Below are 26,027 nucleotides of genomic sequence, written 5' to 3'. Positions count from 1 at the left end.
GGACTGCATATATAGTGGATAGGCATTTGAAGTAGTCCATGTGCTAAGTCATGGCTCGCTGCATGAGTAGTTCTATACTGACTGAATGATTAGAGTACTGCAAGGACAGTACGTGGGTGAATTTATAAGTGGTTGGGTTTTGGCGCAGTGAATGGATTAGTACATGCTGCTGAATGGGTCACTGGAGGAGTGCAAGGGGAGTGACAGGGTGTTTGCTGGAGTGTATGTATACTGACTGGGGAATTGAAGGTATGAAAGACAAGTGTTTAGGTGGTTAGAGGACTGTATGCATAGTGGATAGGCGTTTGAAGCAGTCCATGTGCTAAGGCCTGGCTCAGAGCATGAGTACTTGGGTACTGACTGAAGGATTAGAGTACTGCAAGGAGAGTGCCTGGGTGAATTTATAAGTGTTTGGGTTTTGGCGCAGTGAATGGAATAGTACATGGTACTGATTGGGTCACTAGAGGAGTGCAAGGGGAATGACAGGGTGTTTGCTGGAGTGTATGGATGCTGACTGGGGAATTGAAGGTGTGAAAGACAAGTGTGTAGGTGGTTAGAGTAGTGCATGCATAGTGGATAAGGGTTTGAAGCAGTCCATGTGCTAAGGCCTGGCTCGCTGCATGAGTGCTTGGATACTGACTGAATGACTAGAGTACTGCAAGGAGAGTGCCTGGGTGAATTTATAAGTGGTTGGGTTTTGGCGCAGTGAATGGATTAGTAAATGGTGCTGAAAGGGTCACTGGAGGAGTACAATAGTAGTGACAGGGTATTTGCTGGAGTGGATGGATACTGACTTGGGAATTGAAGGTGTGAAATACAAGTGTGTAAGTGGTTAGAGGACTGCATGAATAGTGGATAGGGATTTGAAGCAGTCCATGTGCTAAGGCCTGGCTCGCTGCATGTGTGCTTGGATACTGACTGAATGACTAGAGTACTGCGAGGAGAGTGCCTGGGTGAATTTAAAAGTTGTTGGGTTTTAGCGCAGTCAATCGATTAGTACATGGTGCTAAATGGGTCACTACAGGAGTGCAAGGGGAGTGCCAGGGTGTTTGCTGGAGTGTATGGATACTTACTGTGGAATTGAAGGTATGAAAGACATGTGTGTAAGTGGTTAGAGAACTGCATGCATAGTGGATAGGTGTTTGAAGCAGTCCATGTGCTAAGGCCTGGTGCAGTGCATTAGTACTTGGTTACTGACTGAATGATTAGAGTACTGCAAGGAGAGTGCCTGGGTGAATTTATAAGTGGCTCGGTTTGGCGCAGTGAATGGAATAGTACATGGTACTGAATGGGTCACTAGAGGAGTGCAAGGGGAGTGACAGGGTGTTTGCTGGAAGTGTATAAATACTGACTGGGGAATTGAAGGTGTGAAAGACAAGTGTGTGGGTGGTTAGAAGACTGCATGTATAGTGGATAGGGGTTTGAAGCAGTCCATGTGCTAAGGCCTGTCTCACTGCATGAGTACTTGGGTACTGACTGAATGATGAGAGTACTGCAAGGAGAGTGCCTGGGTGAATTTATAAGTGTTTGGGTTTTGACGCAGTGAATGGATTAGTACATGGTACTGAATGGGTCACTAGAGGACTGCAGGGGGAGTGACAGGGTGTTTACTGGAACTGTATGGATACTGACTGGGAAATTGAAGGTGTGAAAGACAAGTGTGTAGGTGGTTAGAGGACTGCATGTATAGTGGATAAGCATTTGAAGTAGTCCATGTGCTAAGGCCTGGCTCGCTGCATGAGTACTTGGATACTGACTGAATGATTAGAGTACTGCAAGGACAGTACCTGGGTGAATTTATAAGTGGTTGGGTTTTGGCGCAGTGAATGGATTAGTACATGGTGCTGAATGGGTCACTGGAGGAGTGCAAGGGGAGTGACAGGGTGTTTGCTGGAGTGTATGTATACAGATTGGGGAATTGAAGGTGTGAAAGGCAAGTGTTTAGGTGGTTAGAGTAGTGCATGCATAGTGAATAAGGGTTTGAAGCAGTCCATGTGCTAAGGCCTGGCTCGCTTCATGAGTGCTTGGAGACTGACTGAATGATTAGAGTACTGCAAGGACAGTACCTGGGTGAATTTATAAGTGGTTGGGTTTTGGCGCAGTGAATGGATTAGTACATGGTGCTGAATGGGTCACTGGATGAGTGCAAGGGGAGTGACAGGGTGTTTGCTGGAGTGTATGTATACAGATTGGGGAATTGAAGGTGTGAAAGGCAAGTGTTTAGGTGGTTAGAGTAGTGCATGCATAGTGAATAAGGGTTTGAAGCAGTCCATGTGCTAAGGCCTGGCTCGCTGCATGAGTACTTGGATACTGACTGAATGATTAGAGTACTGCAAGGACAGTACCTGGGTGAATTTATAAGTGGTTGGGTTTTGGCGCAATGAATGGATTAGTACATGGTGCTGAATGGGTCACTGGAGGAGTGCAAGGGGAGTGACAGGGTGTTTGCTGGAGTGTATGTATACAGATTGGGGAATTGAAGGTGTGAAAGGCAAGTGTTTAGGTGGTTAGAGTAGTGCATGCATAGTGAATAAGGGTTTGAAGCAGTCCATGTGCTAAGGCCTTCCTCGCTTCATGAGTGCTTGGAGACTGACTGAATGACTAGAGTATTGCAAGGAGATTGTCTGGGTGAATTTATATGTGGTTGGGTTTTGGCGCAGTGAATGGATTAGTACATGGTTCAGAATGGGTCACTAGAGGAGTACAAAAGTAGTGACAGGGTGTTTGCTGGAGTGTATGTATAGTGACTTGGGAATTTAAGGTGTGAAAGACAAGTGTGTAAGTGGTTAGAGGACTGCATGAATAGTGGATAGGGATTTGAAGCAGTCCATGTGCCAAGGCCTGGCTCGCTGCATGAGTACTTGGATATTGACTGAATGATTAGAGTACTGCAAGGAGAGTAACTGGGTGAATTTATAAGTGGTTGGGTTTTGGCGCAGTGAATCGATTAGTACATGGTGCTAAATGGGTCACTAGAGGAGTGCAAGGAGAGTGACAGGGTGTTTGCTGGAGTGTATGGATACTGACTGGGGAATTGAAGGTGTGAAAGACAAGTGTGTAAGTGGTTAGAGAACTGCATGCATAGTGGATAGGCATTTGAAGCAGTCCATGTGCTGAGGCCTTGCTTAGTACATGAGTACTTGGTTACTGACTGAATGATTAGAGCACTGCAAGGAGAGTGCCTGGGTGAATTTATAAGTGGCTGGGTTTTGGCGCAGTGAATGGATTAGTACATGGTGCTGAATGGGTCACTGGAGAAGTGCAAGAGGAGTGACAGGGTGTTTGCTGGAAGTGTATGGATACTGACTTGGGAATTGAAGGTGTGAAAGACAAGTGTGTAGGTGGTTAGTGAACTGCATGCATAGTGAATAGGCGTTTGAAGCAGTCCACGTGCTCAGGCCTGGCTCACTGCATAAGTACTTGGGTACTGACTGAATGATTAGAGTACTGCAAGGAGAGTGCCTGGGTGAATTTATAAGTAATTGGGTTCTGACGCAGTGAATGGATTAGTACATAATACTGAATGGGTCACTAGAGGAGTGCAAGGGGAGTGACAGGGTGTTTTCTGGAGTGTATGGATACTAACTGGGGAACTGAAGGTGTGAAAGACAAGTGTGTATGTGGTTAGAGGACTGCATGCATAGTGGATAGGGGTTTGAAGCAGTCCATGTTCTAAGGTCTGGCTCAGTGCATGAGTACTTGGGTACTGACTGAATGATTAGAGTACTGCAAGGAGAGTGCCTGGGTGAATTTATAAGTGTTTGGGTTTTGGCGCAGTGAATGGATTAGTACTTGGTACTGAATGGGTCACTAGAGGAGTGCAGGGGGAGTGACAGGGTGTTTGCTGGCATTTTATGGATACTGACTGGGAAATTGAAGGTGTGAAAGACAAGTGTGTAGGTGGTTAGAGGAATGCATATATAGTGGATAAGCATTTGAAGTAGTCCATGTGCTAAGGCATGGCTCGCTGCATGAGTAGTTGTATACTGACTGAATGATTAGAGTACTGCAAGGAGAGTGCCTGGGTGAATTTATAAGTGGTTGGGTTTTGGCGCAGTGAATGGATTAGTAAATGGTGCTGAAAGGGTCACTGGAGGAGTACAATAGTAGTGACAGGGTATTTGCTGGAGTGGATGGATACTGACTTGGGAATTGAAGGTGTGAAAGACAAGTGTGTAGGTGGTTAGAGGACTGCATGAATAGTGGATAGGGATTTGAAGCAGTCCATGTGCTAAGGCTTGGCTCGCTGCATGAGTGCTTGGATACTGACTGAATGACTAGAGTACTGCAAGGAGAGTGCCTGGGTGAATTTATAAGTTGTTGGGTTTTGGCGTAGTCAATCGATTAGTACATGGTGCTAATGGGTCACTACAGGAGTGCAAGGGGAGGGCCAGGGTGTTTGCTGGAGTGTATAGATACTTACTGGGGAATTGAAGGTATGAAAGACATGTGTGTAAGTGGTTAGAGAACTGCATGCATAGTGGATAGGTGTTTGAAGCAGTCCATGTGCTAAGGCCTAGTGCAGCGCATTAGTACTTGGTTACTGACTGAATGATTAGAGTACTGCAAGGAGAGTGCCTGGGTGAATTTATAAGTGTTTGGGTTTTGGCGCAGTGAATGGATTAGTACATGGGGCTGAATGGGTCACTGGAGGAGTGCAAGAGGAGTGACAGGGTGTTTGCTGGTAGTGTATGGATACTGACTGGGGAATTGAAGGTATGAAAGACAAGTGTGTAGGTGGTTAGCGAACTGCATGCATAGTGAATAGGCGTTTGAAGCAGTCCATGTGCTCAGGCCCTGCTCACTGCATAAGTACTCGGGCACTGACTGAATGATTAGAGTACTGCAATGAGAGTGTCTGGGTGAATTTATAAGTGTTTGGTTTTGGCGCAGTGAATGGATTAGTACATGGTGCTGAATGGGTCACTGGAGGAGTGCAAGCGGAGTGACAGAATGTTTGCTTGAGTGTATGGATACTGACTAGGGAATTGAAGGTGTGAAAGACAAGTGTTTAGGTGGTTAGAGGACTGCATGCATAGTGGATAGGGGTTTGAAGCAGTCCATGTGCAAAGGCCTGGCTCAGTGCATGAGTACCAGGGTACTGACTGAATGATTAGAGTACTGCAAGGAGAGTGCCTGGGCGGATTTATAAGTGGTTGGGTTTTGGCGCAGTGAATGGATTAGTACTTGGTACTGAATGGGTCACTAGAGAAATGCAGGGGGAGTGACAGGGTGTTTGCTGGAACTGTATGGATACTGACTGGGAAATTGAAGGTGTGAAAGACAAGTGTGTAGGTGGTTAGAGGACTGCATGTATAGTGGATAAGCATTTGAAGTAGTCCATGTGCTAAGGCCTGGCTCGCTGCATGAGTACTTGGATACTGACTGAATGATTAGAGTACTGCAATGACAGTACCTGGGTGAATTTATAAGTGGTTGGGTTTTGGCGCAGTGAATGGATTAGTACATGGTGCTGAATAGGTCACTGGAGGAGTGCAAAGGGGAGTGACAGGGTATTTGCTGGAACTGTATGGATACTGACTGGGAAATTGAAGGTGTGAAAGACAAGTGTTTAGGTGGTTACAGTAGTGCATGCATAGTGAATAAGGGTTTGAAGCAGTCCATGTGCTAAGGCCTGGCTCGCTTCATGAGTGCTTGGAGACTGACTGAATGACTAGAGTATTGCAAGGAGATTGTCTGGGTGAATTTATATGTGGTTGGGTTTTGGCGCAGTGAATGGATTAGTACATGGTGCAGAATGGGTCACTGGAGGAGTACAAAAGTAGTGACAGGGTGTTTGCTGGAGTGTATGGATACTGACTTGGGAATTTAAGGTGTGAAAGACAAGTGTGTAAGTGGTTAGAAGACTGCATGAATAGTGGATAGGGATTTGAAGCAGTCCATGTGCCAAGGCCTGGCTCGCTGCATGAGTATTTGGATATTGACTGAATGATTAGAGTACTGCAAGGAGAGTGCCTGGGTGAATTTATAAGTGGTTGGGTTTTGGCGCAGTGAATCGATTAGTACATGGTGCTAAATGGGTCACTAGGGGAGTGCAAGGAGAGTGACAGGGTGTTTGCTGGAGTGTACGGATACTGACTGGGGAATTGAAGGTGTGAAAGACAAGTGTGTAAGTGGTTAGAGAACTGCATGCATAGTGGATAGGCATTTGAAGCAGTCCATGTGCTGAGGCCTTGCTTAGTACATGAGTACTTGGTTACTGACTGAATGATTAGAGTACTGCAAGGAGAGTGCCTGGGTGAATTTATAAGTAATTGGGTTCTGACGCAGTGAATGGATTAGTACATAATACTGAATGGGTCACTAGAGGAGTGCAAGGGGAGTGACAGGGAGTGACAGGGTGTTTTCTGGAGTGTATGGATACTAACTGGGGAACTGAATGTGTGAAAGACAAGTGTGTATGTGGTTAGAGGACTGCATGCATAGTGGTTAGGGGATGAAGCAGTCCATGTTCTAACCTCTGGCTCAGTGCATGAGTACTTGGGTACTGACTGACTGAATGATTAGGCAAGGAGAGTGCCTGGGTGAATTTATAAGTGTTTGGGTTTTGGCGCAGTGAATGGATTAGTACTTGGTACTGAATGGGTCACTAGAGGAGTGCAGGGGGAGTGACAGGGTGTTTGCTGGCATTTTATGGATACTGACTGGGAAATTGAAGGTGTGAAAGACAAGTGTGTAGGTGATTAGAGGACTGCATATATAGTGGATAGGCATTTGAAGTAGTCCATGTGCTAAGGCATGGCTCGCTGCATGAGTAGTTGTATACTGACTGAATGATTAGAGTACTGCAAGGACAGTACGTGGGTGAATTTATAAGTGGTTGGGTTTTGGCGCAGTGAACGGATTAGTACATGCTGCTGAATGGGTCACTGGAGGAGTGCAAGGGGATTGACAGGGTGTTTGCTGGAGTGTATGTATACTGACTGGGGAATTGAAGGTGTGAAAGACAAGTGTTTAGGTGGTTAGAGGACTGTATGCATAGTGGATAGGCGTTTGAAGCAGTCCATGTGCTAAGGCCTGGCTCAGAGCATGAGTACTTGGGTACTGACTGAAGGATTAGAGTACTGCAAGGAGAGTGCCTGGGCGGATTTATAAGTGGTTGGGTTTTGGCGCAGTGAATGGATTAGTACATGGTAGTGAATGGGTCACTGGAGGAGTGCAAGGGGAGTGACAGGGCATTTGCTGGAAGTGTATGACTACTGACTGGGGAATTGAAGGTGTGAAAGACAAGTGTGTACGTGGTTAGAGTATTGTATGCATAGTGGATAGGGATTTGAAGCAGTCCATGTGCTAAGGCCTGGGTCGCTGGATGAGTACTTGGGTACTGACTGAATGATAAGAGTAGTGCAAGGAGAGTGCCTGGGTGACTTTATAAGTGGTTAGGTTTTGGCACAGTGAATGGATTAGTATATGGTGCTGAATGGGTCACTGGAGGAGTGCTAGGGGAGTGACAGGGTGTTTGCTGGAGTGTATGTATACTGACTGGGGAATTGAAGGTGTGAAAGACAAGTGTGTAGGTGGTTAGAGGAATGCATACATAGTATATAGGCGTTTGAAGCCGTCCATGTGCTAAGGCCTGGCTCAGTGCATGAGTACTTGGGAACTGATTGAATGATTAGAGTACTGCAAGGAGAGTGCCTGGGTGAATTTATAAGTGTTTGAGTTTTGGCGCAGTGAATGGATTAGTACATGGTGCTGAATGGGTCACTGGAGGAGTGCAAGGGGAGTGACAGTGTGTTTGCTGGAGTGTATGGATACTGACTGGGGAATTGAAGGTGTGAAAGACAAGTGTGTAGGTGGTTAGAGGACTGCATGCATAGTAGATAGGCGTTTGAAGCAGTCCATGTGCTAAGACCTGACTCAGTGCATGAGTACTTGGGTACTGACTGAATGATTAGAGTACTGCAAGGACAGTGTCTGGTTGAATTTATAAGTGGTTGGCTTTTGGTATAGTAAATGGATTAGAACATGGTGCTGAATGGGACAATGAAGGAGTGCAAGGGGAGTGACAGGGTGTTTGCTGGAAGTGTATGGGTACTGAGTAGGGAATTGAAGGTGTGAAAGACAAGTGTGTAGGTGGTTAGATGACTGCATGCATAGTGGATAGGGGTTTGATGCAGTCCATGTGCTATGGCCTGGCTCGCTGCATGAGTACTTGGATACTGATTGAATGATTAGAGTACTGAAAGGAGAGTACCTGGGTGAATGTATAAGTGGTTGGGTTTTGGTGCAGTGAATAGATTAGTACATGGTGCTGAATGGGTCACTGGAGGAGTGCAATGGGAGTGACAGGGTGTTTGCTGGAGTGTATGGATGCTGACTGGGGAATTGTAGGTGTGAAAGACAAGTGTGTATGTGGTTAGAGTAGTGCATGCATAGTGGATAAGGGTTTGAAGCAGTCCATGTGCTAAGGCCTGGCTCGCTGCATGAGTGCTTGGATACTGACTGAATGACTAGAGTACTGCAAGGAGAGTGCCTGGGTGAATTTATAAGTTGTTGGGTTTTGGCGCAGTCAATCGATTAGTACATGGTGCTAAATGGGTCACTACAGGAGTTCAAGGGGAGTGCCAGGGTGTTTGCTGGAGTGTATGGATAGTTACTGGGGAATTGAAGGTATGAAAGACATGTGTGTAAGTGGTTACATGACTGCATGCATAGTGGATAGGGGTTTGAAGCAGTCCATGTGCTAAGGCCTGTCTCGCTGCATGCATGAGTACTTGGATACTGATTGAATGATTAGAGTACTGCAAGGAGAGTGCCTGGTTGAATTTATAAGTGGTTGGGTTTTGGTGCATTTTTCCAATTTTTTCAGATGGGTACTGGTGGTAACTGACTGACTAACCAGTCCTAGAGCCAGTGCTATGCTAAAAGACACTTAGAATACAGTTAAAACACCTACATACACTAGGGAACACAATGCGTTGGGGTACCCCTGTGATTAAAATGACCTCCTCTGTTAGCCCCTAGTACATAATAGGGCAGGGGGATTAAAACTACCTCTTAAAATGCGCCACAGGGGGCATTTGCACACTGGTGTAGGGAGGGTGGGGCTAAGCTGACGTGTGCAAACACACCCTGTGGCTGTTTTAATTTGGGGGATAAAGTCCCCTTGAATCCTGAGTGTCCCTTGGGTCCATCTAGCCCACCAGGTGTCTCCAGTTAGCGCCATAGAGCTGCGTTGCAGAGAGGTGTAAAAAGTGGCACAGCCTGGACCACCTCTCTGCAACACAGCTCTGTGGCGCTTATTGGAAGCACCTGGTGGACTAGTTGGCCCCAGGGGCCCTCAGGATTGAAGGCGAAATATTTCCCCATCTTAAAACGCACCACAGGCCATGTTTACCCACGTCGCCTCAGGCCCCATCCCCTCCCTTCACCACTGTGTAAACGCTCCATTTTAATTTGGGAGATTAAGTCCCCTTGAATCCTGAGGGTCCCTAGGGTCCAAGTAGCCCACTAGGTACCTCCAGTAAGCGCCACAGAGCTACATTGCAGAAAGGTGTAAAAAAGGGCACGTCCTGGACCACCTCTGTGCAATGCAGCGCAGTGGCGCTTACTGGAGGTACATGGTGGGCTAGTTGGCCCCCAGGGTCCCTCAGGATTGAAGGGGAATTATTTCCCCATCTTAAAACCCGCCACAGGGCATGTTTGCACACGTCACATCAGATCAGGCCCCATCCCCTCCCTTCACCACTGTGTAAACGCGCCCTGTGTCCGTTTCAATTTGGGAGATTAAGTCCCCTTGAATCCTGGGTGTCCCTATGGTCCAAGTAGCCCACTAGGTACCTCCAGTAAGCGTCACAGAGCTGCATTGCAGAGAGGTGTAAAAAGGGGCACGGCCTGTGCCACCTTACTGAAAACACAGCGCAGTGCCGCTTACCGGAAGCACCTGGTGGGCTAGTTGTTCCCCTGGGGCTCTCAGGATTGAAGGGGAATTATTTCCCTAACTTAAAACGTGCCACAGGGCATGTTTCCACATGTCACCTCAGGTCCCATCCCCTCCCTTCACCACAGTGTAAATGCGCCCTGTGTCCGTTTTAATTTGGGAGATTAAGTCCCCTTGACTCCTGAGTGTCCCTAGGGTCCAAGTAGCCCACTAGGCACCTCCAGTAAGCGCCACAGAGCTGTGTTGCAGAGAGGTGTAAAAAGGGGCATGACCTGGGCCACCTCTCTGAAACTCAGCGCAGTGGTGCTTATTGGAAGCACCTGGTGGGCTAGTTAGCCCCCAGGGGCCCTCAGGATTGAAGGGGAATTATTTCCCCAACTTATAACTACCAAAGGGTGTGTTTTCACACGTCACCTCAGGCCCCATCCCCTCCCTTCACCACTGTGTAAATGCACCCTGTGGCCATTTTTAGTTGGGAGATAAAGTCCCCTTGAATCCTGAGTGTCCCTTGGGTCCAACTAGCGAACTAGCCCACTAGGCACCTCCAGTAAGCGCCACAGAGCTGCGTTGCAGGGAGGTGTAAAAAGGGGCATGGTCTCTGAACACCTGTCTGCAACGCATCTCCGTGATGCATACTGGAGGTACCTGGTGGGCTAGTTGGCCCTCAGGGACCCTCAGTATTGAAAGATAATTAATTGCCCAACTTACAACTCGCCACGGGGCGCGTTTGAACAATGGTGAAGGAAGGGGGCGTGGCCTGAGGTGACATGTCTGCAAACACGCCCTGTGGCGTGTTTTAAGTTGGAGAATTAATTACTCCTCAATCCTGAGGGTCCCTGGAGGCCAACTAGCCCACCAGGTACCTCCAGTATGCGCCAGAGATCTGCATTGCAGAGAGGTGTTCAGAGGACATGTCCCTTTTTACAATACTCTGCAACGCAGCTCCGTGGCGCTTGATGAAGGTACCGGGTGGGCCAGTTGGCCCCCAGGGACCCTCAGGATTGAAGAGGTATTAATTCCTCAACTTAAAATGCGCCACAGAGCGTGTTTGCACACATGTCACCTCAGACCCCGCGCCATCCCTTCACCACTGTGCAAACGCGCCCTGTGGCGCATTTTAAGTTGGGGGATTAACTCCCCTTGAATCCTGAGGGTCCCTTGTGTGCAACTAGCCCACCAGCTGCCTCCATTAACCCCTTGTGTGCGAGTTTATTTCTCCCGCTGTGATCCCGGGCTCCCGGCCGTCGTGCGCACACGCCCACCGTAATGCACGACGGCCAGGAGCCGTCATGCGCACACAAGGGATTAAGTGCACAGAGCTGTGTTGCAGAGAGGTGTAAAAAGGGGCGTGGCCTCAGAACACCTCTCTGCAACACAGCCCCCTGGTGCATACTGGAGGTTCCTGGTGGGCTAGTTGGCCCCAGGGACCCCCAGTATTCCAGGGGAATTATTTACCCATCTGCAAACGCGCCAGGGGGCACGTTTGCAGAGTGCAGCAAGAAGGGTGTGTGGCCTCCGGCGCGATCCCATTTTTCGTATTTTTTTTTAAGACGGGCGGAGTGAGCTAAAGAATGATGATGGATTAAACCCAGATCAGTTGACTGGGGGTGAGTGTTTGATTTGCTCAAACGCTCCGTCCATCATCCCCTTTGGTATCGCTTTGTTCGCCCTAAGTTGGCAGGGTATGTCCAGACGTGGATCCCTTGCTCACTTTGCCACTGGATTCAAGATAGCCTGGCTGATGAGGGTTATGAACCCGAAACCGGTCCCAGGATGCTTGTTTCCGGTCCAGGGAAGACATGGCTTGGCAGTTCAGGCTGGACTGTTCCCATGAGGCACAGGGTCAGACTGATTTGCATATGGCCATGTCTGAACTGGGGTGGTGGAGTGAGCTAAAGAATGATGATGGATTAAACCCAGATCAGTTGACTGGGGGTGAGTGTTTGATTTGCTCAAACGCTCCGTCCATCATCCCCTTTGGTATCGCTTTGTTCGCCCTAAGTTGGCAGGGTATGTCCAGACGTGGATCCCTTGCTCACTTTGCCACTGGATTCAAGATAGCCTGACTGATGAGGGTTATGAACCTGAAACCGGTCCGAGGATGCTTGGTTCCGGTCCAGGGAAGACATGGCTTGGCAGTTCGGGCTTGACTGTTCCCATGAGGCACAGGGTCAGATTGATTTGCATATGGCCATGTCTGAACTGGGGTGGTGGAGTGAGCTAAAGAATGATGATGGATTAAACCCAGATCAGTTGACTGGGGGTGACTGTTTGATTTGCTCAAACGCTCCGTCCATCATCCCCTTTGGTATCGCTTTGTTCGCCCTAAGTTAGCAGGGTATGTCCAGACGTGGATCCCTTGCTCACTTTGCCACTGGATTCAAGATAGCCTGGCTGATGAGGGTTATGAACCCGAAACCGGTCCCAGGATGCTTGTTTCCGGTCCAGGGAAGACATGGCTTGGCAGTTCGGGCTGGACTGTTCCCATGAGGCACAGGGTCAGACTGATTTGCATATGGCCATGTCTGAACTGGGGTGGTGGAGTGAGCTAAAGAATGATGATGGATTAAACCCAGATCAGTTGACTGGGGGTGAGTGTTTGATTTGCTTAAACGCTCCGTCCATCATCCCCTTTGGTATCGCTTTGTTCGCCCTAAGTTAGCAGGGTATGTCCAGACGTGGATCCCTTGCCCACTTTGCCACTGGATTCAAGATAGCCTGGCTGATGAGGGTTATGAACCCGAAACCGGTCCCAGGATGCTTGTTTCCGGTCCAGGGAAGACATGGCTTGGCAGTTCGGGCTGGACTGTTCCCATGAGGCACAGGGTCAGACTGATTTGAATATGGCCATGTCTGAACTGGGTTGGTGGAGTGAGCTAAAGAATGATGATGGATTAAACCCAGATCAGTTGACTGGGGGTGAGTGTTTGATTTGCTCAAACGCTCCGTCCATCATCCCCTTTGGTATCGCTTTGTTCGCCCTAAATTGGCAGGGTATGTCCAGACATGGATCCCTTGCTCACTTTGCCACTGGATTCAAGATAGCCTGGCTGATGAGGGTTATGAATCCGAAACTGGTCCGAGGATGCTTGGTTCCGGTCCAGGGAAGACATGGCTTGGCAGTTCGGGCTGGACTGTTCCCATGAGGCACAGGGTCAGACTGATTTGCATATGGCCATGCCTGAACTGGGGTGGTGGAGTGAGCTAAAGAATGATGATGGATTAAACCCAGATCAGTTGACTGCGGGTGACTGTTTGATTTGCTCAAACGCTCCGTCCATCATCCCCTTTGGTATCGCTTTGTTCGCCCTAAGTTAGCAGGGTATGTCCAGACGTGGATCCCTTGCTCACTTTGCCACTGGATTCAAGATAGCCTGGCTGATGAGGGTTATGAACCCGAAACCGGTCCCAGGATGCATGTTTCCGGTCCAGGGAAGACATGGCTTGGCAGTTCGGGCTGGACTGTTCCCATGAGGCACAGGGTCAGACTGATTTGCATATGGCCATGTCTGAACTTAGGTGGTGGAGTGAGCTAAAGAATGATGATGGATTAAACCCAGATCAGTTGACTGGGGGTGAGTGTTTGATTTGCTTAAACGCTCCGTCCATCATCCCCTTTGGTATCGCTTTGTTCGCCCTAAGTTAGCAGGGTATGTCCAGACGTGGATCCCTTGCCCACTTTGCCACTGGATTCAAGATAGCCTGGCTGATGAGGGTTATGAACCCGAAACCGGTCCCAGGATGCTTGTTTCAGGTCCAGGGAAGACATGGCTTGGCAGTTCGGGCTGGACTGTTCCCATGAGGCACAGGGTCAGACTGATTTGAATATGGCCATGTCTGAACTGGGTTGGTGGAGTGAGCTAAAGAATGATGATGGATTAAACCCAGATCAGTTGACTGGGGGTGAGTGTTTGATTTGCTCAAACGCTCCGTCCATCATCCCCTTTGGTATCGCTTTGTTCGCCCTAAATTGGCAGGGTATGTCCAGACATGGATCCCTTGCTCACTTTGCCACTGGATTCAAGATAGCCTGGCTGATGAGGGTTATGAATCCGAAACCGGTCCCAGGATGCTTGTTTCCGGTCCAGGGAAGACATGGCTTGGTAGTTCGGGCTGGACTGTTCCCATGAGGCACAGGATCAGACTGATTTGCATATGGCCATGTCTGAACTGGGGTGGTGGAGTGAGCTAAAGAATGATGATGGATTAAACCCAGATCAGTTGACTGGGGGTGAGTGTTTGATTTGCTCAAACGCTCCATCCATCATCCCCTTTGATATCGCTTTGTTCGCCCTAAGTTGGCAGGGTATGTCCAGACGTGGATCCCTTGCTCACTTTGCCACTGGATTCAAGATAGCCTGGCTGATGAGGGTTATGAACCCGAAACCGGTCCTAGGATGCTTGTTTCCGGTCCAGGGAAGTCATGGCTTGGCAGTCCGGGCTGGACTGTTCCCTTGAGGCAGAGGGTCAGACTAATTTGCATATGGTCATGTCTGAACTGGGGTGGTGGAGTGAGCTAAAGAATGATGATGGATGAAACCCAGATCAGTTGACTGGGGTGAGTGTTTGATTTGCTCAAACGCTCCATCCATCATCCCCTTTGGTATCGCTTTGTTCGCCCTAAGTTGGCAGGGTATGTCCAGACGTGGATCCCTTGCTCACTTTGCCACTGGATTCAAGATAGCCTGGCTGATGAGGGTTATGAACCCGAAACCGGTCCCAGGATGCTTGTTTCCGGTCCAGGGAAGACATGACTTGGCAGTTCGGGCTGGACTGTTCCCATGAGGCACAGGGTCAGACTGATTTGCATATGGCCATGTCTGAACTGGGGTGGTGGAGTGAGCTAAAGAATGATGATGGATTAAACCCAGATCAGTTGACTGGGGGTGAGTGTTTGATTTGCTCAAACGCTCCGTCCATCATCCTCTATGGTATCAGCTACAATTACACCACAATTCCCATAAGTTTATATTGCAATGTTTGAACAATTTCATTGGAGAATACAAGCATAAACAGCAACAAAGGACTATCTCCAATCCATATCCAATTCACATAATAAACGGTTGCCATCTTAGCAGGCATTTCACAAATCGTTTTTTAATGGTTTAAAGTTCATCAGTTCCCAAAGGAACACTTTCTGCATTGTGTCTGGGATAGACAAGAAAAGTAGGTATTTGTTTTCACTTACACTGGCAATCTATGCAGTCCCTTGTAAAATAACTGTGTGAATTGCTCCAAGAAATGTGCAGGTTAGTATACTTTCTGTCCCTCGCCGCTGCTGATGCTTTCATTTTGGCAATATGCTGCAGGTTAAAGTCTGTATTACCGCCCCATCAATGTGTTCATTGACAACCTTCATGGTTGTCAGGGTAATGCTCCAAAACAAACTCCAGCGGTTCTGGCAGTAATTAAATAAAGTGTGCTTGTGTGTTTATATAAGTATAGATTTAAATATAGCATTACATTTTTGTGGCATATATTTAATTTATATTCACTGAAAAAACCATAGGTTTCAGGGGTGTTATAGTTAGCTGGACTTTTCACTCGTACAAAACCATTGAAATTCCCCCGTTATAGTTAATTCAGCTAACTATAACTCGCGCGCCCGCAATGCACTGCTGATGACGTCACATATTACATCACTCACGACATGGTCAGTGACATCACTCATGACACCTCAAATGACATCACTGATGACATCATCCAGTGAATGTGTGTTTTTCTGAAAATTACATATGTTTTATATATGTATATCTCAAGGTCGATGGAAGAATAAATGGGTATATAAGTGTCTAAACGGATGATTTGTTTTTGAAAAATTGATTGTATAACTGACTGATTAAGTGTATCTTAGTGAATACATGGCTTAGTGAGTAATTTTTAAATATGTAAATATCTGTATCAGTCTTTCACTTTGTGTATAAGAGGCTGCATGGGTTGGTGAGTAGCTACATGAGTGTCTATATAGGTTATTAGTTGGTTTTTTGATCATCAGTATGAGTGTCTGAGTGTCTGTATGGTTCGGTGGGGGGTATTACATAGTGCATAGGTGCATGAATGAGTGACTCACTGTTTGTATGTGTTGAAGACAGCCTGTCTGCAGGACTGTATGGGTGGATGAGTGTGTGCATGGGTGTGTTAGTGAGTGAATGACCATCTCAATAGTGTCTTTATGAGTAACTACATATGTTTTAAACTAGTATATGTGACTATGGGTGTATATAAATGAGTATATGTGAGAGTGAGAGATTGGAAGAGTTCCTGTATGAATAAGTATGTGTTTCTATAAGTGATTGTTTAAAAGACTAAGTATGTGTAAGTTTCTGTAGAAGTAAGTGTGCTGGTGTGTGTATAACTGTATATGCAAGTAAATGGATGTTTGATTCTTTATTAGCATGAGTGACTATGTGTGTGAGTAACTCTATGGATGAGTGGCGTTGTGTAACAGGATGTATAGGTGTATGAGTACATATGATGAGTGAGTACATGTATGAGTGACTGTATAGGACTGTTGGTGAATGAGTGGATGTGTATGTGGTTCTTGGAATTACTGAATAGGTTGTTGTAACTGGTATAGGTATATCCATTGTTTTGAAAATTTTAGTTTCTATTTTTGAATGTGTGTATCAAAGGTTATATTAGGGGGAGAGTAGGTCTGCCAGTCTATCACAAGGATGATGCCATCATTGACATCATCAGTGATGTCATTTGAGGTGTAATCAGTGATGTCATGAGTGATGTCACTGACCATGTCATGAGTGATGTAATATGTGACGTCATTAGCAGTGCATTGCGGGCGCTCGAGTTATAGTTAGCTGAACTAACTATAATGGGGGAATTTAAATGGTTTTGTACGAGTGAAAAGTCCAGCTAACTATAACGCCCCTGAAACCTATGGTTTTTTAGTGAATTTCTAAGGTTTTTTAAATGCTAATTCCTAACTATAATGTGCCTGAAACCTACGTTTTTTTCAGGGAATTTCAAAGGTTTTTTAAATGCTAATTTCTAACTATGCCTACAGAGATAGGACATGTGAAGAAAGAACAAAACACACACAGAAAGAAAAAAAAGAAATGCAGAAAGAAGCAACCGAAGTCCTCAAAGACGAAGAAAAGTGCAGGAAGAAGGATAACGTGCAGAAAGAACAAACAGAAGAGCAGAAAGAAGCCTTGTTGCAAAATCATCCTGTACCCTCAACTTTTTCAGACGTATACTGGTGGTAACTGAGTCTGACTAACCAGTCCTAGATCCAGTGCTATGTTAAAAGACACTCAGAATACAGTGAAAACACCTACATACACAAGGGAACACTATGCGTTGGGTTCCCCCTGTGATTAGCATGACCTCCTCTGTAAGCCCCTAGTATATAATAAGGCAGGGGATTAAAACGACCTCTTAAAACACGCCACAGGGCGTGTTTGCACACGTCACCTCAGGCCCCGTCCCCTCCCTTCCCCACTGTTTAAACACACCCTGTGGTCGATTTAAGTTGGGAGATTAAGTCCCCTTGAATCCTGAGGTTCCCTAGGGGCAAAATAGCCCACTAGGTACGTCCAGTAAGCGCCATTGCAGAGAGGTGTAAAAAGGGGCACGGCCTGCACCACCTCTCTGCAACGCAGAGCAGTGGTGCTTACTGGAAGCACCTGGTGGGCTAGTTGGCCCCCAGGGTCTCTCAGGATTGAAAGGGAATTATTTCCCCAACTTAAAACTCGCCACAGGGCATGCTTGCACAAGTCACCTCAGGCCCGTCCCCTCCCTTCACCACTGTGTAAACGCACCCTGTGGCCGTTCTAAGTTGAGAGATTAAGTCCCCTTGAATCCTAAGGGTCCCTAGGAACAAACTAGCCCACTAGGTACCTCCAGTAAGCGCCACAGAGCTGCGTTGCATAGAGGTGTAAAAAGGGGCGTGGCCTCAGAACACCTGTCTGCAACGCAGCTCCCTAGTGCATACTGGAGATACATGTTGGGCTAGTTGGCCCTCAGGGACCCTCAGTATTGAAGGGGAATTAATTCCCCAACTTACAACTGGCCAGGGGGCGCGTTTGCAGAGTGCTGCAAGGAGGGGGCGTGGTCCCCGGCGCGATGCCGGTCTTTTTTTTATTTCATTTTTTGAAGAAGGAGGGCTGTGTGGCCCCCCCCCTTCTTTTTCTAATTTATTGGCCCTGGGGACCCCATCCCCCAGGGCATGCATCCTAATTTTTTTTAATTTAGAAGGGGGCCGCGTGGCCCCCTCCCAAGGCCTTAATCGGCCTCGGGGACCCCAACCCCCGGGTCATGGCCTTTTTTTGAATTCTTTAGGAGGGGGGCTGCGTTGCCCCCCTCCTCAGGCAACTTATGGCCCCGGGGACCCCATCCCCCGGGGCCGGCCTTTGTTTTTTATTATTTAAAAAAAAAAATATTTATAGAAACACCTAGGACATGCTGGACAAACCGTATGTACCTATCACCATGACGATTTGTGTGATATTCATTAAAAGGCGACTATGCATACAATGAATCCACGTGGAATGTATTTACACCGCCAGTGAAGCTCTGACGTGTCTGATGCCCTACCGTGCCTAATTCCGGTGCCCCCGCCGGTGGGTACTCTCCAAGGAGACACCCTTGTCGTTTATTTATACAAACATGGGTAGCTATTGACGGGCACATTTAATACACACACACACACTAAGCCATTCAAAGGGGATTCAACAAAAATTCGACCAAACTATGCAAGAAACCCCCCGCACGGTTAATAAAACACACATCCACCGCCGGATGTGTGATACTTTTTATTTTATTCTCTGGAAAGGAGACGAACCTCACTTGAGAGTCACAGCGTGCTCCTGGCTGAGCCCAATGCTGTGTTACACCCACCAGTGCCCGCCGAGTGCCACACACCTCTGTGTTGTATTTCAGCAGCTAGTGCGTATGCTATGACACTCTCTAGCCCATGTGCACTGTAACACCACCCCGTGAATATGTCATGCCACACTTGCCTTCGCACGGGTTATATTGCCCCATCTAACGTGCCTTCCTCGATGCCTGTTATAACGCACAGCGCTATGCCATACATATTACAATCTGGGATCCATATCTTTGTCGCAGTGCATATGCAACGTTACACTCCCCAGCACATATTTTATATTACAACTTTAGAGACTAGTTAGGTTACACAACACTGCCCTGTGCATATTACACTCTAAGGCGCATATCGCATAGCACGCGCTAGTGCCTGTGCTATCTCGCGCTCTCCAATGAATCTGTCATTGCGCACAATATATTGCATATTATATTTCACGCCCCGGTTCATCTTATATCACACTTTTTGGTGCATAGTTTATACCATATACTATATCTAGTTTTCATTTTCAATCGTGATCTCAGGACTATGTTCTATATAACACTGCATCCACCTACCCTTTTCACGGACATTACATTTTACGATGGGGGGTGGAGGGTCAGGGGGTGTTTCTGCCAAGTGAGCCCGGAGTCACAGTCACAAACGTCTTCTTCTTCCTGAATAAAAGTGAGATTATGCTGCATACTTGTTCATATTTTAAGTAGTTCGCACAGACACACATTTTAAAAACAATAAAGTTCCTAATACCCACCTTCTCTGAACAGTTAGCTTGCTGCCCCATCCACCTACTCCCTATCCTCTGTTGTCTGAATCCATGGACTAGCCTCCTACCTCCTGCCATGCATGGTCTGATGTGCTGCCACTGCCCTCCATTTAGCATGATGTACCAGTCCACTCCTGCCCTCCATTGCCCAATTCTATGGCCCATCATTGACCTCCTGCTTAGCCTCTGTGCTTAGCTTGCTGCCCCTATTCTCCTTCCCCCTGCCCTCCGATGTCTTTGTGCATGCCCCTGCTCCATCCTTTTTGCCCACCATGTTCCATGGACCTGCCACTCCTATCTACTCTGAGTGTTCTGTTGAGCTGCCACTCCCCTCCCACCTGCCTAGCATTGTCAGATGACTGTAACGTGTCCCTGCCACCTCCACCCTGCCTGTCCACATGCCATGCCCCTATCCCCTTTCTCCTGTCCTCCATGGTCCATTTTACTGCCACACCCTTCTGCCCTCCCTGGTCTGTTGTGCTGCAACTGCTCCTCCTGCCTTCCCCGCACCGTCTGTTGTGAGGCCCCTTCCCCTGAACTCTCTTGTCTGTGCCCAGGTCCTGACCCTCCCGTCTATCCTCCATGGTCCTTTGTGCATGCCCCTGCACCCTCCTTCTTGCCCATCATAGCCATTGTGCTGCCACTAACCCTCCGGCTTGCCATGCATGGTATTCTGTGCTGCCATGGCCCCTCCCACCTTCCCTGTGTGGTCAGCTAGCTGCCCCTGACCCCCTCCCACCTTCCCTCCATGGTCTGTGTGTATGCCATCATAGTCTCACTGTTGCTATCCATGGTGTGTCTTGTTTCTAGTGACCATCCTTCCTGACCTCCATGGATCTTGCTGAATCCTGCCCTGCCCCCTTGGCCCCAGCCCTCTGTTTCCATGTGCAGACCCCTATTCCCTCCCTCCTGGCTTGTCTGTTCCATTGTAATGCCCCTGATCCGTCCCTCCTGCCCTTTATGGTCTGTTATGCTGCAGCTTTCTCTCCTGTCTGTCCATTATGGTCAGCTAGCTACCATTGCCTCTTTCCCCTCTGTTCTCTGTTGTCCATGTGCATGGTCCTGTCCCCTCCCTATTGCTTTCTATGGATTGTTGTGCTGCACTCCCGTCCCGCATGCCCTGTGTGGTGTATTTTGCTGCTGCAAACCCTGATGCCTGCCCTGTAGGGTCAGTTTGGTGCACCTCTCCATGTCCCTACTGTCCTCTTTTATCCAAGTCCATGTCCCTACCCCAATTCCTCCTGCCTACCATGATCCAATGTACCATACTTGCGAATATTTTGAACTTGGTAAGAGGGAGATTTTGAAAAAAAACTGGGGTATTGATTTTCCCCTTTGAGTTACATTGAAAAAGAGGAGATTGTAGGCAGGAGACAGATCAAATAAAGCCCATTTGAGCTTAAAAACATTGGACGTTTCCTGGCTGAAACGGGTCTGTTGGCATGTATGGTTGTACTACTACTGCCTCTTCCTTCTGCCCACAGTGGTCTATTATATTGCCACAGCCTCTCTTGCCAGTCCTGTATTGTTGGTTTGTTGCCCCTGCCCCCCTTTCCACTGCCCTCCATAGTCTGTTGTGCTGCCACTGCCCTTCCTGCCTGCCCAGTGTGGTCAAATTGTTTCCTCTGCACTCTCCTACCTGCCTTCAATTTTCAGAGTACGTGCCCGTGGCCTCTGCCTCTCAACAGTATCCCAATGAACAACTAGATTGCTAACATTCTATATTTATTACAAAAGTGGGGAACGCCTGACGTCATCTTGATGTAATCAAAACTGTAATACCTAGAGAATTTCCTTTAGAAATTACATATATGAGAGGGTCTTATTTGCATCAAAATTATGGTTAGTGCTCTAAAAAACTAAAATGAGGACATATTTTCTGAGTTTTCAAATAGCGACAAAGAACTTTTAAATTATTTGTAATCTTTGTTTTTTTATCCAGTTGACCACTTGATTAAATGTTGCACTTAGGGGAGAGGATGTGGTGTTACTTCCAGAGCTGCAGACTTTGCAACTGGGGAACCAGGTTGGAGTTTCTGCTTCAGCTCCACATTCTGTTATTCTGGTCAAATCACTTAATCTTCCCATGTCTACAACCAAAATGAATTTGATCTTGTGTGATGTAACCAATGCTCATGTAAAGCACTCCAATACCTGACAAGTCTGCACTATATAAAACTGCAAATACACCAAAAAATAAGTGTTTTGCACACTTCTGTCATTGGGCTACATCTGGGTGATATTTGTGCTGCATTTGGACTCTTTTGTCTCTGGTGACCATCTTGGGAGATTTATTTGTTATGAAGTTTCCTAATTTCCTCATTTACTGCAGTCTCCTCAGTAGGAAATGCTTTCAGTTTTTTACTTTGATTCCATCAAGAAGGTATTCAGATATGTCACACATTTGCCATAAATTCTCAATGTTAGCACTCTAGTTGCTCATTAGATCACTGTAGTAAAACTACTGCTCACCACAGAAGTCTGCTGCTGGTATTAAAAGTGCATGTTTCAGTCTGCATATCAGAATTTCTTTAATGAAATAGAAGAGGATTTGAGAAGTCACTCAAAATGTGCCCTAATTCTTCAGCACTAATCATAATTTCCATGGCAAAATGAACCCCCTCATTGTGTTCCTTTTTAAATTAAATGTTTTAAGTGTTACCAGTTTATTCTAATCAAGATGGCTTCAGGTGTGCCATACTTTTGTCATAAGTAAGACTGTTAGCGCTCTAGTTGTTCGTTAGAACACTCTGGGACATTCTGTCATTGGGCTATACTTGGGCTATATCTGGGTGATATTTGGGCTACATTTGGGCTCTTTGGTCTCTGGTGGCCATCTTGGGAGATTTATTTGTTATGAAGTTTCCTAATTTGCTCATTTACTGCAGTCTCCTCTGTAGGAAATACTTTTAGTTTTTTACTTTGGTTCCATCAAGAAGGCATTCAGATGTGTCACACATTTGCCATAAATTCTGAATGTTAGCACTCTAGTTGCTCATTAGATCACTGTAGTAAAGCTACTGCTCACCAGGGAAGTCTGCTGCTGGTATTCAAAGTGCATGTTTCAGTCTGCATGTCAGACTGTTTTTATGAAATAGAAGAAGATTTGAGAAGTCAAAATGTGCCCTAATTTTTCTTTCTGCAGCACTAATCATACTTTCTATGGCAAAATGAACCCTCTCATTTTGTTCCTTTTTAAATTAGATGTTTTAAGAGTTACCACTTTATTCCAATCAAGATGGCTTCAGGTGTGCAATACGTTTGTCATAAGTAGGACTGTTAGCGCTCTAGTTGTTCTTTAGAACACTCTGGGAAGCTGCAGTAGAACACAAAGGAATCAACTGACAGTCTCTGCCCTTGTTGGATGTACATGTTTTACTGAGAATGTCAGACTTCATTCTCACATGACTGAGAAAGATAATGTGAATTTACAGAAAATATGCTCTCAGTTTAGCTTATAGATCACCTTCCAAACCTCTGTGGGAAAAGCATGAGAAAATAGTTTTCTCTCAAACACGATTCATGATATCACAGCAGAAGGCTTTTTCACATGGTAAAATCACCTTAGAACACACCACAATTCCTAAAATGAGTATGGTACCATCAACCAATGATTTATAATGTAACTAAAGTCTTAAAACCTTCTATTAACTGCAATGCTTTTTAAGGAGGTGCTATCATGTATATTGGTACCAAGATGGCTGCCAACACTTCTTGGATGAAGTACTGACAGCCAATCAGATCTCACGATGTGGTTAGGCTCCGCCCAGATATATCTATCTTTATAACTCTAATTTTCTCAGGAACTACTGAACGGATTTACACCATTTAAGCAAAAGGCACAAGTCTGAACTGAGGACTACCTCTTTGCCAAATTTGGTGTAATTCCGTTCAGCAGTTCGGGTTGTAGCTGCATCAACAGGTCCTATGGGAAAATGCATGGGGAAAACGCGTTTTGGGACCCCCCTTTTTTCTCGGCCCCCGCTTGATGAATCACCGCGAAAGTTTCAAGATAGGAGCGGACCGGAGCTGGCCAAAAGTTTGTAAAGGTTCGCGAAGATTCGTCAATCTGCGTCAACATTATTCCAAATAGAATGTTGCGGATTTACTATGGAAAATAGGTCCTAACTATAACTACCTACTGGCGACTGCCAATAGGTAATTATATGACATTTATATATTTAACATTTACTGCTTTTAATTCTGCTTGTATTAAAATATTTATATTTTTGTCTATTTATGGACAATATTAGTGTCAGCAATTTCTTTGCTCTTACCAATATAAGTATAGGAGCACTGTATTGTGGTAAACAATATTTTTGACACAATCATTCTGTCAATTACATTGTTTACCGTGATATTGTGTCTCTGATCCACTATAAGAATGTGAGTTATGTTAGTCTGTCCTAGTATTTACAAAATAACAATTTAATCTTAAATGATAGCGCTACTCATCCCAATGAAGGGTTTAAGAGCACTTTACATCACATATACACATTATACATTGACAATAAATCACATTGTATAAATCAATGTACATGATGTGTTACATAAGAGAGTGAGGGTTAGAAGATGTAGTAATCATGTGTCTTTCATGGCTCAATGTGCTATATTAAGATTTATGAACTGCATGTAACAAAATGATCTCTGTATTAAGTGTAAACGACTTCCCTGTCTTCTTAGAATAAAAATCTACCATCTGCTTGTTACAGGATGTGCTTTGCAGGAGACATTTTAACCCTCTATGCTACTTTGATTCAAAACTGCCACTAGACAAAAGATCTTTTCAGCAAATGGTGTGATCTCCAGAGTTATCTCAACATTATTATTATTTTTCCCTAAGATTTACTGAGCACACAAAGATCTCACAGCAGGTGCTTTCACCCCATAAGATATTTTAAAATGCAGACTTTGCAACCAATTAAGCAGAACAGATGTATTGCCAGATTTCTCCTTGTTTCAAATTTTTTCTTTGCGTTGTGGTTGCGTCACTTTTTTGGCACATCTTTGACTCAAAATCTCATTTGTTAAATCTTGCAATGCACTCATGATAGTCCACTTCTTGTGAGGTCATGGGATGGGATGCCACTTCCTGTGATACCTCTTGTATGTGATACCTCTTCCTGCCACTTCCTGTGATACCTCTTGTATGTGATACCTCTTGTATGTTGTGATGCAACGTGCTGTGATATCAAGCTCCATGATGTCACTTGCATACTGCCAAACTTGGTTAGTCCCCCTACTTCTTTTTTTTGGACTTGTGCCCAGGGCAAGTTAGATGGCGTTAAAGTTGGGTCAGACAACATATGTGTCCCAAATGTCCATCAGTAGAACTTCATAATAAACACATCACTGATACTAGCTAAAGGCCCGCAAACCCTGGTGGTACTGGGTGGTGATTATGCCAAGATATTGATCACAGGTGTGAAAAATACTTATCAACTAAGAGCAGGTTTGTGGTCACAAGTCGGTGGCCGGAGGGACAGTGTGTAAACATTAAACCCCATTACATCTTCCTAAAGCATTCTAGATAATGCCCATCAGTGACGTCTCACTGTCAGTCTTTAAAATGCCTCACTGTTGGTTCCTGTTCCTCTGTGGAATAGGAAATCTGACCCGTGGGTTTTGGTTCTGAGCAAAAGGAGCACCGCATGTGGAATATTCCGTGGATAAAACCGGGACAGGACAAAGCTCATATTTATGGAAGAACCTTAATATAAGGCTATTCCTGAGGCTCCTATTCAAGGTGGCTGGGACTCTACTGTGCTTTGCTCGAATTATATTTCTATGTTGTTGGTTCTTTGCTGGAAACTTTACTTTTTTCTTCCCAGGTTTCTTTTATATTGTCCAGAAGACAGTTCTGAGCAGAAGGAAGTGCAGGGCACATCATAAACAGCAAAGAATAACTTCTTCACTGCACTGACCAGGTAAGCCAATCCTTCACACTCATTCTTCGATGAAAATTAGTGCATTTAAGGCACTTGCACCACCCAATCTGGCTTCTTAAACAAATGCTAAGCTGGTCCCTTAGGCAGCTAGGTAATTAAGAAAAGATGTTAGGGTGGAGGGGAATGAAACCCACCCTAGAGTGCATATACACAAATAAAGAATTGTTACTTCGAAATGACTTTACGAAAAGTTACAGGTGATGTCATATCTACAACCAAATAAAAACAAAACACACCTAAGCAGATAAACTGCTAAACAATAACTTGTTTTTGTATGGTCCATACTGTTAGTCTCAGCTGTCAATGGCATAGGTCCTTCTACTGGCCAAGTAAGCAAGAAAGTGCGAATATAATTGTATTTTCGGATTGGTCCACAGAGTCGGTGGGGTTTCTCAATGCTGTAGCTCCTGCTACTCGTCAGGACAATTCCCATCTAGAAGTGCTTGTGGTTTCTTTAGAGACACATGAAGGGATGTGGTGAGGGAGGGGCCCAGGGCAGAGGGATGTGCATGTCCCTCTCTGCGCAGGTACATTGATGGTGGGTGCGAGGGCTCAAAGATTGAAGGATGT

General features: G+C 46.0%; 1 protein-coding gene across 4 annotated transcripts in view; it reads left to right on the top strand.

Moving 5' to 3' along the window:
- LOC146812972 (C-type lectin domain family 2 member B-like) overlaps positions 1-26,027 on the top strand; it is a 375,324-nt gene that overhangs the window by 55,217 nt on the left and 294,080 nt on the right. For all 4 annotated transcript variants that reach the window (XM_085614655.1, XM_085614654.1, XM_085614653.1 and 1 more), the window contains exon 3: positions 25,341-25,436. The gene's annotated coding sequence lies outside the window, so the exon portion shown is untranslated. The remainder of the gene's footprint in view (positions 1-25,340; positions 25,437-26,027) is intronic.

This window comes from Triturus cristatus, chromosome 7 (genome assembly GCF_964204655.1).
Source record: "Triturus cristatus chromosome 7, aTriCri1.1, whole genome shotgun sequence".
In the NCBI taxonomy this organism is placed as follows: domain Eukaryota; kingdom Metazoa; phylum Chordata; class Amphibia; order Caudata; family Salamandridae; genus Triturus; species Triturus cristatus.
This window is presented reverse-complemented; position numbering and strand designations above follow the sequence as displayed.